This window comes from Schistocerca cancellata, chromosome 3 (genome assembly GCF_023864275.1).
Source record: "Schistocerca cancellata isolate TAMUIC-IGC-003103 chromosome 3, iqSchCanc2.1, whole genome shotgun sequence".
Taxonomy (NCBI): Eukaryota; Metazoa; Arthropoda; class Insecta; order Orthoptera; family Acrididae; genus Schistocerca; species Schistocerca cancellata.
Window position 1 is genome coordinate 674179054 of NC_064628.1, and position 16701 is coordinate 674195754.

Below are 16701 nucleotides of genomic sequence, written 5' to 3' on the forward strand. Positions count from 1 at the left end.
GCGGTAACGTAAATCGGCATAATATGCGCTACTGGGCAACGGAAAATCCACGATGGCTGCGACAAGTGGAACATCAGCGACCTTGGCGGGTTAATGTATGGTGCGGCATTATGGGAGGAAGGATAATTGGCCCCCATTTTATCGATGGCGCAATGTATGCTGATTTCCTACGTAATGTTCTACCCATGTTACTACAAGATGTTTCACTGCATGACAATGGCGATGTACTTCCAACATGATGGATGTCCGGCACATAGCTCGCGTGCTCTCGAAGCGGTATTGAATAGCATATTTCACGACAGGTGGATCGGCCGTCGAAGCACCATACCATGGCCCGCACATTCACCGGATCTGACGTCCCCGGATTTCTTTCTGTGGGGAAAGTTGAACGATATTTCCTATCTTGCTTCACCGACAACGCCTGACAACATGCGTCAGCGCATTGTCAATCCATGTGCGGACATTACGGAAGGCGAACTATTCGCTATTGATAGGAATGTCGTTACAAGTATTGTCAAATGCATTAAGGTTGACGGACATCATTTTGAGCATTTATTGCATTAATGTGGTATTTACAGATAATCACGCTGTAACAGCATGCGTTCTCAGAAATGATAAGTTCACAAAGGTACATGTATCACATTGGAACAACCGAAATAAAATGTTCAAACGTACCTACGTTCTGTGTTTTAATTTAAAAAACCTACCTGTTACTGACTGTTCGTCTAAAATTGTGAGCCATATTTATGTGACTAATAAAGCGCCATCTAGCACAAAGCGAAGAAAGTGGTCCAACTAAAACATTCATATTTATTTACGTACTGGACGAATATGTAACTAAAAAGAGGGGTTCATACATAACAAAAACGCAGTTGATATCCGTTTGACCTATGGAAGCGCCATCTAGCGGGCCAATCATAGCGTCATCTGGTTTCCCCCTTCAAGCTAGTCAAGTCTCGTTCTTTGTAGTTTTTTCGTTTGACGCTTATTTCGTGAGATATTTGGCCCGGCCACGATCAGTGGACCACCCTGTATAGTAACAGACTGCACAAACCTCTAATAGAACTCTCATTCTTCGTATCATCATTGTACTTTCAAATCACATTGCATGTACGAACCATGACTGAATTTTATTATTGTAAGTTTGTATATTAGTTTGTCATTAATGGAATGGTATCAGGACGTCGAACCATGAAGCTCTTGGCGCAAGTAAGTAATAATTAAAAAGCGGCGTTGTCTACCACAGCTAATACTGCTCAGTTTCATCGCGTCACGGAACTATTTGAGCATCCGGCGAACGACACACCGACACGTGCTGCACACACTGGCGGGGGAGCATACGCGCTGGCCGCAACTGGGAGGGGTGGGCTGCCTCAAAGTGGCACGGCTTTCCGTGCGCTTCCATCCCTTCGATCCACCAGCAACGAAACATCGAAACATTGCCTGCTATCACACCGGTGGTGCGTTGTTTTAGTGCCTCGAGCTTGTGAGAAATTGGAATTACCAATTCGATTCGCCGCCGGTATGTTACATTATAAACACGTTGCGTGGCAGCGGGACTGTGTTGCGGAAGTCCATTTGTTGAAAGGTAGTTGCAGTAAGTTGTACTCTGATATGGACAACGGTGTATGCCCGTGCAAGTGCTATGACCAAGTTCAGATGTAACTGTATATTTTTTTAATCTGTACAGAAGTTTTTTTATTCATTATTGACCAATAGTCATAGGATCCATGTTAGTTCATCTGTGAATGTGAGTTGAGTTTTCCGCCAGGGGCATCTGTCATCCTGGTACACTGAAGATCCAAAGAAACTGGTACACTTGCCTAATATCGTGTAGGGCCTCCGCGAGCAAGTAGAAGTACTGCAACATGACGTGACATGGACTCGACTAAGTCTGAAGTAGTGCCAGTGGGAATTGACACCATGAATCCTACAGGTCTGTCCATAAATCCGTAAGAGTGCGAGTGAGTGGAGAATTCTTCTGAACAGCATGTTCATGTCTGAGGAGTTGGTAGTCAGCGGAAGTGTTTAACCTCAGAAAAGTGTTCCTGGAACCACTCAGTAGCAATTCTGGACGTGTCGTATTGTCTATCTGTAATTGCCCAGTCCGTCGGAATGCACAATGTATATGAAGAGATGCAGGTAGTCATACAGCATACTTACGTACGTGTCACCTGTCAGAATCGTATGTAGACCTTATCAGGGGTGCCATATCACTCCAACTGCACACGCCCCATACCATTACAGAGCCTCCGCCAGCTTGAAGAGTCCCCTGTTGACACGCAGCGTCCATGGATTCATGAGGTTATCTCCATACCCGTACACATCCATCCACTCGATACAGTTTGAAACGAGATTTTTCCGACCAGGCAACATGTTTCCAGTCATCAAGAGTCCAATGTCGGTGTTGACGGGCGCAGGCGAGGCCTACAGCTTGGTGTCGTGATGTCATCAAGGGTACACGAGTGGGCCTTCGGCTACGAAAGCCCATATCGATGAAGTTTCGTTGAATGATTCGCAGTCTGGCACTTATTGATGGCCCAGCATTGAAATCTGCAGCAATTTGTGGAATGGTTGCGCTTCTGTCACGTTGAACGATTTTCTTCAATCGTCGTTGGTCCCGTTCTTGCAGTATCTTTTTCCGGCCGCAGTGATGTCGGACATTTGATGTTGTATCGGATTCCTGGTAGTCACGGTACACTTGTGAAATGGTCGTACTGGAAAATCCCCACTTCATCTCTACCTCGATGCTGTGTTCCATCGCTCGTGCGCCGCTATAACACCATGTCCAAACTAATTTAAATCTAGATAACCTGCCATTAGTAACAGTAGCCGAGCTAACAACTGCACCAGACACTTGTTGTCTTATACAGGGTGGTCCATTGATCGTGACCGCGCCAAATATCTCACGAAATAAGCGTCAGACGAAGAAACTACAAAGACCGAAACTTGTCTAGCTTGAAGAGGGAAACCAGATGGCACTATGGTTGGCCCGCTAAATGGCGCTTCTAGGTCAAACGGATATCACTTGCGTTTTTTTTTTTTAAATAGGAACCCCCATTTTTTATTACATACTCGTGTAGTACGTAAAGAAATATGAATGTTTTTTGTTGGACTACTGTTTTCGCTTTGTAATAGATGGCGCTGTAATAGTCTTAAACATACGGCTCACAATTTTAGACGAACAGTCGGTAACAGGTAGGTTTTTTAAATTAAAATACAGAACGTAGGTACGTTTGAACATTTTATTTCGGTTGTTCCAGTGTGAAACATGTACCTTTGTGAACTTATCATTTCTGAGAACGCATGCTGTTACAACGTGATTACCTGTAAATACCACATTAATGCAATAAATGCTCAAAATGATGTCCGTCAATCTCAATGCATTTGGCAATAGTGTAACGACATTCCTCTCAACGTCGAGTAATTCGCCTTCCGTAATGTTCGCGCATGCATTGACAATGGGCTGACGCATATTGTCAGGCGTTGTCGGTGGATCACGATGGCAAATATCCTTCAATTTTCCCCACAGAAAGAAATCGGAGGACGTCAGATCCGGTGAACGTGCGGGCCATTGTATGGTGCTTCGACGACCAATCCACCTGCCATGAAATATGCTATTCAATACCGCTTCAACCGCACGCAAGCTATGTGCCGGACATCCATCATGTAAGAAGCACATCGCCATTCTGTCACGCAGTGAAACATCTTGTAATAACATCGGTAGAACATTACGTGGGAAATCAGCATACGTTGCACCATTTAGATTGCCATCGATAAAATGGGGGCCAATTATCCTTCCTCCCATAATGCCGCACCATACATTAACCCGCCAAGGTCGCTGATGTTCCACTTGTCGCAGCCATCGTGGATTTTCCGTTGCCAAATAGCGCATATTATGCCCATTTACGTTACCGCTGTTGGTGAATGACGCTTCATCGCTAAATAGAACGCGTGCAAAAAATCTGTCATCGTCCTGTAATTTCTCTTGTGTCCAGTGGCAGAAATGTACACGACGTTCAAAGTCGTCGCCATGCAATTCCTGGTGCATAGAAATATGGTACGGGTGCAATCGTTGTTGATATAGCATTCTCAACACCGATGTTTTTGAGATTCGCGGCTCTCACGCAGTTTGTCTGCTACTGATGTGCAGATTAACCGCGACAGCAGCTAAAACACCTACTTGGGCATCACATTTGTTGCAGGTCAGGGTTGACGTTTCACATGTGACTGAACACTTCCTGTTTCCTTAAATAACGTAACTATCCGGCGAACGGTCCGGACACTTGGGTGATGTCGTCCAGGATACTGAGCAGCATACATAGCACACGCCCGTTGGGCATTTTGATCACAATAGCCATACATCAACACGATATCGACCTTTTCCGCAATTGGTAAACGGTCCATTTTAACACGGGTAATGTATCACGAAGCAAATATCGCCCGCAGTGGCGGAATGTTGCGTGATACCACGTACTTATACGTTTGTGATTATTACAGCGCCATCTATCACAAAGCGAAAAAAGTGGCCCAACTAAAACATTCATATTTCCTTATGTACTACACGAATTGTAATAAAAAAATGGGGGTTCCTATTTTTAAAAAACGCAGTTGATATCCGTTTGACCTATGGCAGCTCCATCTAGCTGGCCAACCATAGCGCCATCTGGTTTCCCCTTTCAAGCTAGACGAGTTTCGTTCTTTGTAGTTTTTTCGTTTGATGCTTATTTCATGAGATATTTGGCCCAGTCAGTATCAATGGACTACCCTTTATAGGCGTTGCTGACCGCAGTGCCGTATTCAGTAACTGAACACGCATGCCTATACCAGTTTCTTTGGGACTTACAGTGTAGTTGTCTTTATTGCCAATGTTTCGGCTGTTCTGTGTGGCCCCATTTAAGCTAACCTGTGGTGGGTGACTGTGTGATCTTATGGAAGGATCAATCTGGATCTGAAATCATATCTGATTGTTTTGAAGAAATGTTGCTTTAAAGGAAATGTTAGTGGAGTCATAGACTTGAGATCTCTATGGCCCAGTCCATTTTGGGAATGTCATTTTCCACAAATCAATGCCTGTCTGTTGCTGCTGTATGACACGGTGTGTTGGCATGCTAATACAAAAAGTCCGTCTATGTCTTTCTTGTTTTATGTCGTCCCTTGTCGTATGCGTTGCTTGGTTTTTCTTCTTTGTGCTGTTTCACGGTCGTGAAAAGAAGGACCGATGGCCTTTGTAGTCTGGTCCTTTCAACCCCCACAAAACAACCAACCAACAAAAAGTAATTTTATCCGAACTGTCTACTGTGCGCAGTACATAGTTCTTTAAAAGTGTTCATATCCTTCCGCATTTACCGTTTCCTTAAGCTCGATAAGGTGAGCACAGTCTAGCCACGAAAAACAACCCATACCCTAACACCACCTTCTCCTTGACTGTTGCACATGGTAGCAGGTAACGTTCTCCAGGTATTCACCAAACCCAAATCCTTCCAACGGATTGCAACAGGGTATAGAGTTTTCATCAGTCCAAAATACTCGTTTCCAGATGCGTCGCTCTTTACACAACCTCAAGGGTTGTCTACAGAAATGTGTGCCTCACGAAACAATGCTCGACCTTTGTAACCCATTCTTCTAACTTCCTACTCAGCTAAGGTAGCTGGACATCTGGTAGCACTTTTGAACTGACGAGGGATTCCTTCCGCTGATTTCATGCGATCTTCTACAATGCAATGCTCGTCAGTCCCTGTCCGCCAGTATGTGGGGTTAGCCTGGTCTTGGTCTAGCTGCGGCTGTTCCCATTTTACAGTCACATTACCAACAGTCGACTTGGGCAGCTTTAGAAGGGTTGAAATGTCCCTGATGGCTTTATTACTCAAACTCCGTCCTGTGACTAGTCCACGTTCGAAGTCTCTGAGCTCTCTTAGCCGACCAGCTCTGCTGTTACTGCTAGTCTATGACAACAAAATACTCTCCGACACCTTTTAGACTGGCAGGTCAGCCTCTAGTGACATCTAGTGGTCAGTTCCACACTACAAGGCGATGTCCGGATACTTTTGGTCAGATCGTGTAGTGTACCAGTCGGTGAAAGGAAGCTGGCCTCACTGAACCAGCTTCCACTCCAAATTGCCTAACAGCCTCGCGTAACATTATGATGAGCGATATGTACTGTTATTCATAACAGTACTGTTATTTTCAGTGTTATTTATAATAGACACATCGAGGTCAAATTGATCGTGCGGAGGCAATTGTATAATATCTAGACCGACACCGCATTGCGTGTTGACTAGTAGATTTGCTGCTTTCTCCTCAGGCTACCAAGGAGTCATGACCGAGGCAGATCTTCAGCATTTTGTCTCTCACGATGGCTGTATGTTGGAATGACTTCACTGTCGTGTTCAACAACTCGGCAGGCAACTTCTTACCTTCAACTGCTTAAGCGCGCAAAGTTTGATATAACCCTGTGAAGCATGTTGAAAAACTGAACAATGTATTGTTCACGCTCAACTTCACTGAGACCAAATTTCACTTTTACTTTCATTACATAGGTGGCTGTAAATATTCAATTAATGTGGCCAAAAGAGTATTGAGAAAGTACTTTCCGGTAAAAATATAAAAACACAAACTATGCAACTCACGAGGACGGTGAAAAATGTTTTTGAGTCAATATACTTTCCTTGTTAACTTGGAATCAGACTCTTGCTCACATCCACTGCCAGCTAAAATAATTTTAGTACGCAGATGGGGAGGAGGAAACTGAATCAAACTTTACGGGTTCATGAGGTATGTGACGTTATTTGATTATAAATTCGAGTCAAATTTACTAAGCTTACTTACAGTATGTGCTCTGCATGCACTGAATCGGTTGACGAGCGTATCATTAAGCCACTATACCCTCTCTTGAGGTAAGCTGGTCCACAACTGTAACTGGTCCGTTATATCCTGGATATTGGCACTGGGACAGAATGGATGTCCGACCTGATCCCACACAAGTTCTGTCAGGGACGGACCTGAGGGACGTGCTGGCTGCAGGAGTACCTCAACAGCATGTACACTTCCCATGTGTGAAGGAGCATTCTCCTGTTGAAAAATGGAATGACGATACTGTTACCTGAGAGGTTACAAACCGGGGCACAGGATGTCCGTGATGTACTATTGTCTATTCAGAGTTTCCTGAATCACTATCAGCGTGACCCGAAGTCATACCCGAAGGCTCTCCCTACCATGAAGCCAATAGTGCTTATTCAGAACGTTGGAAGAGAGTGACTTCTCCCAAATCGCTGCCACACTCATCATTTGGGTTGGTGGAGAAACGCGATTGATGGCTGGACACAATGCGACACCATTCATCAGCAGTCCATTCTTCCCTCCCACAGCACCACTCCATACACAGCCATTTGTGTTTTGTTGATAACGACAGCCCAGAGCTGGTGTTATTCTTCAAACCAATAGCTCGGAATGACACAGCATGAGACCATTATTTGTTCTCTCCTGGCAGCCATAGATATGAAGGGACTGCGATGTGTTTGATGCACAATACGACTGTCCTACCTAGTCGTGGTAACACATGATGGACAAGAACCTCGACGACGAGTATGTCGGCCCTTGGTTTCCCATGGTGTCCAATGTCTGGCCGGTGTCACATCTGATGCCACAAGAAGCTGGTTATTGCACAATTAGACCTACCGGCCAAGTGGAAATCGATAACGAGGCCCACTTTCAAACTTCGTCAGTTATTGATAACATAGTACGCAGCATTTCTGTGTCCTTCACAGCAATCACTCAATATCTGACGCTGTTTGGGCCCCTTACATACCCTACCAGGCATGGTAACAAAGCTCGTCTTGGTATCTGAAATCTGGTTTGGCAGGACAGAGCGGATCAGTTTGTGGAAAGGGGCCCACAGCAGTTGCTGTTAGTTGCACAAACATACAAACTTTATTTTGCTGAAACACTTAATCACACATGCCCTTAAAAGAATTCAGAAACACAAGTTAAACACAAGTTATTAAAATTGCCTTAAGGAATACAAAAAATAAGAAATGAGGGCTTAAGGCCTCGATGGCAAGAATTTCAGTAAGAAAATTTTGAAAGGTTTTAAACAAAATGGTTCAAATGGCTCTGAGCACTATGGGACTTAACTTCTAAGGTCATCAGGCCCCTAGAACTTAGAACTACTTAAACCTAACTAACCTAAGGACATCACACACATCCATGCCCGAGGCAGGATTCGAACCTGCGACCGTAGCGGTCACGCGGTTCCAGACTGTAGCGCCTAGAACGGCTCGGCCACACCGGCCGGCGGCCTTACCAAACAAATGACCTTTCAGATTTTAATTTAAGACGGCTGAAGGCCTTATCTTGAAATACTTCCCATAAAGTTCGGCTGAAGGCCATATACTGAACATAGAACAACTCAAGGATTAAGGCCTGGATAACAAAATTAAGATAGAGGGGAAAATTTTCAAATTTTCAAATGATTTTTCAAATTTTAATTTAATACGGCTGAAGGCCTTATCTTAAAATATTCCACACAAGGTTTGGCTGAAGGCCATATACTGAACATAGAACAATCAAGGCTTAAGACCTGGATAACAAAATTAAGATAGAAAGGAAAATTTTCAAATTTTCAAATGATTTTTCAAATTTTAATTTAAGATTGCTGAAGGCCTTATCTTAAAATATTTCACGTAGAATTTCGGCTGAAGGCCACATACTGAGCATTAGAACAAACTAAATTAATACGCGGCTGAAGGCTTCGCACAGTACTTCAGACTAAAAGAAAATCACAATCCAAAACAGCAGAACAGTGGTTCTCAGAAGTGTTCCAAGGGTCGACCTGGGGAGGGAACTCTAACATAAGTTTAGATGAGACAGGCAGCCAAGCCTAATACTAAATAATCGGATGGCAACATGACCTAGAGACAGCTGAAGAACCAACCAACAACCAAACCAATTCCCTTCCACCAGAACAACGGCACAACAACCGAAAATAACAGCGAGGATGAAGATACCAGCAACACTACGTCTTGAAAAGTGGTGTCTAAATATACCCAAAGCACAATAACCACTCAAAAAAAAAATGAACAACACCATGGTTGTCGAACTACACGCCGTGCCGGACAGTATCAACATTGCGAGGAAAACAGACTCCCAGAAAACTACGCTAACGACCAGGGCAGGTAACCGGAACGTTAACGGCCACAAGGCAGAAGAAACTGCTGGTGCACTTCACTAATAAGTTACAATCAGTTCAATAGTTAAACAACATATAGAAAGAATGGTGCAAAATTTTGCCGACTCCAGCACACCATACATTGCTGCTTGCGGGAATGGCCCAGGAAGCAACAACCGGCAATCAACGAAGAGATGTCACAGCAGTTGAGGTTTCACAGCAGGTCAACTGATACTCAACTCCAGTATCCACGTTCGGTGGGCGACGAACTTTGCAGCTCTGGCAGCTAGTGCCTCACAAATCTGACCGCACGTGCGTGCCGCCAGTGGCCGAGGCCTGACCTCACGCCGCACTGACTTCCTCGCTGCTCTGTCGCAACCGACCGACTGTCTCACACACACCACCACACAGAAATATAGCGGTCACACCAAAGATGGTACAGCAGTACTAGTATCGATAAGCACTGCTGCTGCCACTGACAGAGGCAAGTCAGCATCTCATTATGGTAGTAACTTGGGGAGCAATAAGACGCCACTCGATTGTGAGAAAATGCCAAAGAAGAAACGGCATCAACGCGAGCCGGCCACGACTCAGGATCCCACTACAGGTGCACAGAACAAATGATGATGGCAGCGAGGCATATCTTTACCACGATACGTGTCCGGTGGACGTACGACATCGTAATACGAGAAAAATGATTATTTTGGTGGTCGCAATAGACCAACTGCAAATGGCAACCATATTAGAGAAGATAAATGTCACTGTGAAACAACCGATGGTGAGGGCGTCCTTTAGGGAACGATGTTTTGTAAGGGGTAGATTTTCGTGGACAAGAAGGAAGTTTATTCCTTTTTCTAAGTACAAATGGGCTCACCCAGTTTGGTTTGTGAAGTAATTAGTCACGTTAGTTAACATAAAAGTTTTCAGGGTATGGTGCCATGTTATAACTGATGAAACCAACGTTCCTGCCACAGTTACAGGGGCCGTCTTTTGGGTCTACTGGTCGATATGACGTGGCCATACTGTAAATAACTATCACCGATGAAACCAACGTTTCGGACCACGTTTACAGTGGCCTTCTTTCAGTTCTAGTGGTCAATATGACGCAGTTCCAGTCTTACAAAACTTTCGTGTTAACTGAAAGTCTTTCTTGTAATGCGCTTGAGACATGACGGCACTTTCTGTTTGTTCACCTACTCTTCTGGGCACACAGTTGGAGCAATGCATATGTTATATGTTCTTTTTTATGTGTTTTGCAAGCCATCTTGGTGCCCTATGAGTGGAAACTGTTCTATTTTATTGGTGGCAATTATGCATGTGAATAAGAATTTCCCGAAGATCCAGTGATGATATCAAGAGTCTGTCGAAACCGGTCATTGTGAGATAAAATAAAAATACCGACCGATCTTGGCTGCAGAAGATTTTCTTAATGGCTTTTTCCGCGTGTGCCTACGCAATCATAAGAAGTTTTTTCGGTGGCGGGACGAAGTCCGCAAAAATTGAGTTGGAAAGCAATGACGTATTTGCTAGATGGAAGCTACTCCACACTGGAACCGACGCTCCATGACGTAGCCAGTAGTTCTCTTCCAGGCTCCCTTTTGATTACCCGCAGAGGGTGCATAACGGGCATGTTGTCAGAAGATAACGCTCTACAGTAATAAACAACATTCGCTGCAGCGTCGATCCTAAACGCCACGTAGGACACAATGAATTGTACTTGAAAGTTACAGGAGAATATTAAAATTAAAAATTAAGTAAAAACTGCAAATACCAATGTCTTTGGCTAGGCAATCTGTACAATATTATACAGTACTCTAAAAAAAATACAAATTCTAAATCTAAATACACCTTGAAAGTTGCCAGTTCGTCGGCTCTTTCGTTTCTTCAAAGGATATTTTACAAGTAGCGTTTGTTGGCGGTTTTGCAAGGTATGTGGTTTCCTTGTTCGAAGGAAGTCCGCCATTGCATTACACGATATTAGAATGCTATGTCTAGCCTGGTTACGGTCGTAAGTTGGAGTGCTAATTTCGAGATCCCTTCCTATTCAGATGAAGTCACCTTTGTTCGTTGGAGCGCCATGTTGTTGAGCAGCCTTTACTACGTATAAGATGTGTGGTAAGATCATTTATGTTTATATTCAGTGTTAAAGTAAAGTTTTACGTGCAAGGTTAGCTGGCATTGTCTGCCAGTGTCGCTCCTCGCGTTAGCATTTTGTCACGAACTTCCACGCAGTCGATTTGGTCACACGCAGTTGCGAATTCGTAATTGCTGGAAGCCGGTTGCTGCATCATTTATAACTTCATTTCATTCCATGCCATCTTAAATTCTTCGATATTAACTGTTCGTGGCCCATAGGATTACTTTTCAAACTGATGATTCTGAAACACAAGTTCGGTGACATTTGCTTGGTTTGTAAGAAGAAAATTGGGTTGGATTATCACTCTGAGGTTGGAAACTGTGTTATTTCCCTTTAAACGTTTATGTATCAACCAGTAAAACTATATGTTGCGAGCTTATTTACCAGAAATGTACCGGATGTTCCGAAATTCCCGTTAAAACTTCAAGAATTTGTAGAGGGGAGTGTGTACACAATATTTCGAAACCCATGTCCAGAAATGTACCGTTTTCGTTCTATGACGGCTTCTATTCAGATGTGTAACGCTTGCATATCTGCTGAAGGAAAAATGGATAGGCTGAGGTGGTCCAACCACGTGACAGGCGCGATCGCGGATATAACTCCTATAGACTACTTCATGTGCGGTCGTATGAAGAGTTTAATTTACGAGGTTCCCGTAAAGACAGGAAGATTTGCTGGCAAGAGTTATAGTCGCTGCACTAGAAATTGATGAGATGAAATGGAGAGTGTGTGGCCCCAAACTTCGAAGGTAGAATTCCTGTAAGAACGTTGGTAGTCACTACAGCGAGCCACTGTTGTAATGCATCAGTAGTGTTCTGTATGTGTAGTACGTTGGATTCTTTTTTGTTCTGGAATAATGTAAATCGAATGAAGGGTAGAGCCACGGGTCGTAACACATCTGAAATGTAACGTCCTCTCTTCAAAGTGCCGTCAGTGCGAACAAGAGGTGACCGAGACGTGTAACCAATGGCACCCCATACCATCACGCCGGGTGATACGCCAGTATGGCGGTGACGAATACAGGCTTACAATGTGCGTTCACCGCGATGTCGCCAAACACGAATGCGACCATCATGATGCTGTAAACAGAACCTGCATTCATCCGAAAAAATGACGTTATGCCATTCGTGCACCCAGGTTCGTCGTTGAGTACACCATCGCAGGCGCTCCTGTCTGTGATTAGGCGTCAAGGGTAACCGCAGCCATAGTCTCCGAGCTGATAGTCCATGCTGCTGCAAACGTCGTCGAACTGTTCGTGCAGATGGTTGTTGTCGTGCAAACGTCCCCATCTGTTAACTCAGGGATCGAGACGTGGCTGCACGATCCGTTACAGTCATGCGGATAAGATGCCTGTCATCTCGACTGCTAGTGATACGAGGCCGTTGGGATCCATCACGGCGTTCCGTTTTACCCTCCTGAACGCACTGACTCCATATTCTGCTAACAGTCATTGGATCTCGACCAACGCGAGCAGCAATGTCGAGATACGATGAACCGCAATCCCCATTGGCTACAATCCGACCTTTATCAAAGTTGAAAACGTGATGGTACGCATATCTCCTCCTTACACGAGGCATCACAACAACGTTTCACCAGCCAACGCCGGTCAACTGCTGCTTGTGTATGAGAAATCGGTTGGAAACTTTCCTCATGTCAGTACGTTGTAGGTGTCGCCGCCGGAGCCAACCTTGTGTGAATGCTCTGAAAAGCTAATCATTTGCATATGGCAGCATCTTCTTCCTATCGGATAAATTTCGCGTCTGTCAATCGTGACACTAATCTTGCTAATTGTGTCACACATCCCACGTAGGAAGATGCTACAGACTTAGAATTTAATTTCCGGAGGCACTAAATCAGCTAATTGCATGCCAATATAAATCTTCTTTACAACATAAGAAGAAACCATGGGTAACAGAAGAAATACTTTAGTTGATCGATGAAAGGAGGAAGTATAAACATGTTCCGGGAAACTCAGGAATAGGAAAATACAAGTCTCTGAGGAATGAAATAACTAGAAAGTGCAGGGAAGCTAAGATGAAATGGCTGCAGAAAAAATGTGAAGACATCGAAAAACAAATCACTGTCGAAAGGACAGACACAGCATACAGGAAAGTCAAAACAACCTTCCATTACATTAAAAGCACGGTAATAACATTAAGAGTGCAACGGGAATTCCACTGTTAAATGAGGAGGAGAGAGCGGATAGGTGTAAAGAATACATTGAAAGCCTCTATGAGGGGAAAGATTTGTCTGATATGATAGAAGAAGAAACGGGAGCTGATTTAGAAGAGATAGAGGATCCAGTATTAGAATCAAAATTTAAAAGAGCTTTGGAGGACTTTTAACGTCAAATAAGGCAGAAGGGATAGATAACATTCCATCAGAATTTCTAAAATCATTGGAGGGAAGTGGCAACAAAACGACTATTCAAGTTGATGTGTAGAATGTATGAGTTTGGCGACATACCATCTGACTTTCGGAAAAGCATCATCCACACAATTCAGAAGACGGCGACAATTACCGCACAATCAGTTTAACAGCTCATGCAACCAAGTTGCTTACAAGAATAATATACAGAAGAATGGAAATGAAAATTGTGGATGCGCTAGATGACCATCAGTTTGGCTTTAGGTAAAGTAAAGGCACGAGAGAGGTAATTCTGATGTTGCAGTTAATAATGGAAGTAAGACTAAAGAAAAATGAAGACGCGTTCATAGGATTTGTTGACCTGGAAAAAGCATTCGACAATGTAAAATGGTGCAAGATGTTCGAAATTCAGAGAAAAGTAGGAGTAAGCTATAGGGAAAGACGGGTTATATACAATATGTACAACAGCCAAGAGGGAATAATAAAGGGTGTTCAATCTGTATATCGAGGAAGTAATGATGGAAATAATAGAAAGGTTCAGGAGTGGAATTACAATTCACGGTGAAAGGATACCAATGATACGATTCTCTGATGACATTGCTATCTTGAGAGAAAGTGAAGAAGAATTACATGATCTGCTGAACGGAAAGAACAGAGTATGGATTGAGAGTAAATCGAAGAAAGACGAAGGTAATGAGAAGTAGTAGAAACGAGAACAGCGAGAAACTTAACATCAGGGTTGATGGTCACGAAGTAGATGAATTCTGAGCAGACTAGCAATGGGAGAAAGAGCATTCCTGGCCAAGATGAGTCTACTAGTATCAAAAGTATCGGCCTTAATTTGAGGAATAAATTTCTGATAATGTACGTCTGGAGTACAGCACTGTATGGTAGTGAAACATGGACTGTGGGAAAACCGGAACAGAAGAGAATCTAAGCATTTGAGATGTAGTACTACAGACGAATGTTCAAAATTAGGTGGACTGATAAGGTAAGGAATGCGGAGGTTCTGCTCAGAATGGGAGAGAAATGGAATATGTGGAAAACACTGATAACGAGAAGGGACAGGATGGTAGGATATCAGTTAAGACATGAGGGAATGACTTCCATGGTACTAGAGGGAGCTGTAAAGGCAGCTGTACTGTAGAGGAAACAGAGATTGGAGTATATCTAGCAAATAATTGAGGACGTAGGTTGCAAGTGCTACTCTGAGATGAAGAGGTTAGCACAGGAGAGGAATTCATGACGGGCCGTATAAAATCAGTCAAAAGACTGATGACAAAAAAAAGAGGCATGTAATTTTTATGACAACCTCTGCCCAGGGTACTTTCCTTTGGTTTTCTCCGTGTCCAGCAGTTATAAAAGCACAGTGAAGCGCATCTTTTAATGCAGAAGTTGTAGCACCCATTCCCTTTTTTTTAATTTAGCGTGCCCATGAACTGTGGCTGCAGCATGGGCATTGCTGACGCATCTGGAGCTATTCATTCGTATTGGCAAGAATCAAAGACTACTGTGAGAAAGAGACCTAACTAGCCATCAAAGTCCATTATTCGGCGTCTCATTTGTAATGCTGATGGTCATGTTGCGAAAGGAATGTCTTTTTGCTACATAGCAGAGACGCAGAGACTTTCCTCTCAATGCAGCCTTTTCGAGGCGGAAATTGGGCGCTGTTTCGCTTTGATGTTCCAGAGCTGCGTGAGTTCACCTTCTGTATTTTACGAGCGACACCTTTTTCTTTGCTGGTAAGAAGTCTTCCGGCGTCAAAGAAGACCTTCTTTTAACCAACGAGAATGTTATTAGCTGCTGAGATGACGTAATAGGCAGAGAGACTTTTTTTAATAAAACGAATTCGCGACCAGTGAGTGGCGCTCTTACTAACTTACCTCGTTATTTCCTACAGAGATTTTTCTGCATTTACTGTTTGGTCAGTGTCTCATAGCGCTCGCTACATACTACGAAAAGTTCCTTCACTTCAAATTTCAGTTTAAAATGTCTTCCAAGTAGCTCTAAAATTTGAAAAAGATGCACAAAGATATCTAAACTACTCGATCTAGATTCCAACAGTAATTCAACTTAGAAATACAGTAAATGTAAGGCATTAGAAATAATTTTAGCAACTGGAGAAATTAGGCTACTGCCTTGCCGCAGTGGATACACCGGTTCCCGTGAGATCACCGAAGTTAAGTGGTGTCGGGCGTGGTCGGCACTTGGATGGGTGACCATCCAGGCCGCCGTGCGCTGTTGCCATTTTTCGGGGTGCACTCAGCCTCGTGGTGCCAATTGAGGAGCTACTCGACCGAATAGTAGCGGCTTCGGTCAACAATACCATCAAAACGACCGGGAGAGCGGTGTGCTGACCCCACGCCCCTCCTACCTGCATCCTCCACTGAGGATGACATGGCGGTCGGATGGTCCCGGTAGGCCACTCGTGGCCTGAAGACGGAGTGCTTTTAACTGGAGAAATTAGTAAAGACGCTAACGTTGAGACTTGAATATTTCATAGACGAATGCTTAAAACACCGAAACTTGCGAAATGAATGTTAAATCCAGTCTAGTAGTCAAATATGGGGTGTCTAGGAAACCTGTTTTCTCGGATCGCTGAAAAATATTCAAACAAATCGTATTAATGAGTTTTATTACAAAATGAAAAAATATAGTACTTAATTTTGTATTACACAGATGTTTCGCAAGCAAAAGGCGACAGACAAAATAAGAAACCCCTTCAGTATAATATTTTCCCAAGTCCGTGTTACATAGACAGAACAAGCAGGTGGTAAGACTTGACGCTTCTATCCAAGTTACTGGTCTTGAAGCTGCTGTAGAACTAGGCCATGGCCGGCCGGTGTGGCCGAGCGGTTCTAGGCGCTTCAGTCTGAAACCGCGTGACCGCTACGGTCGCAGGTTCGAATCCTGCCTCGGGCATGCATGTGTGTGATGTCCATAGGTTAGTTAAGTTTAAGTAGTTGTAAGTTCTAGGGGACTGATGACCTCAGATGTTAAGTCACGTAGTGCTCAGAGCCATTTGAACCAT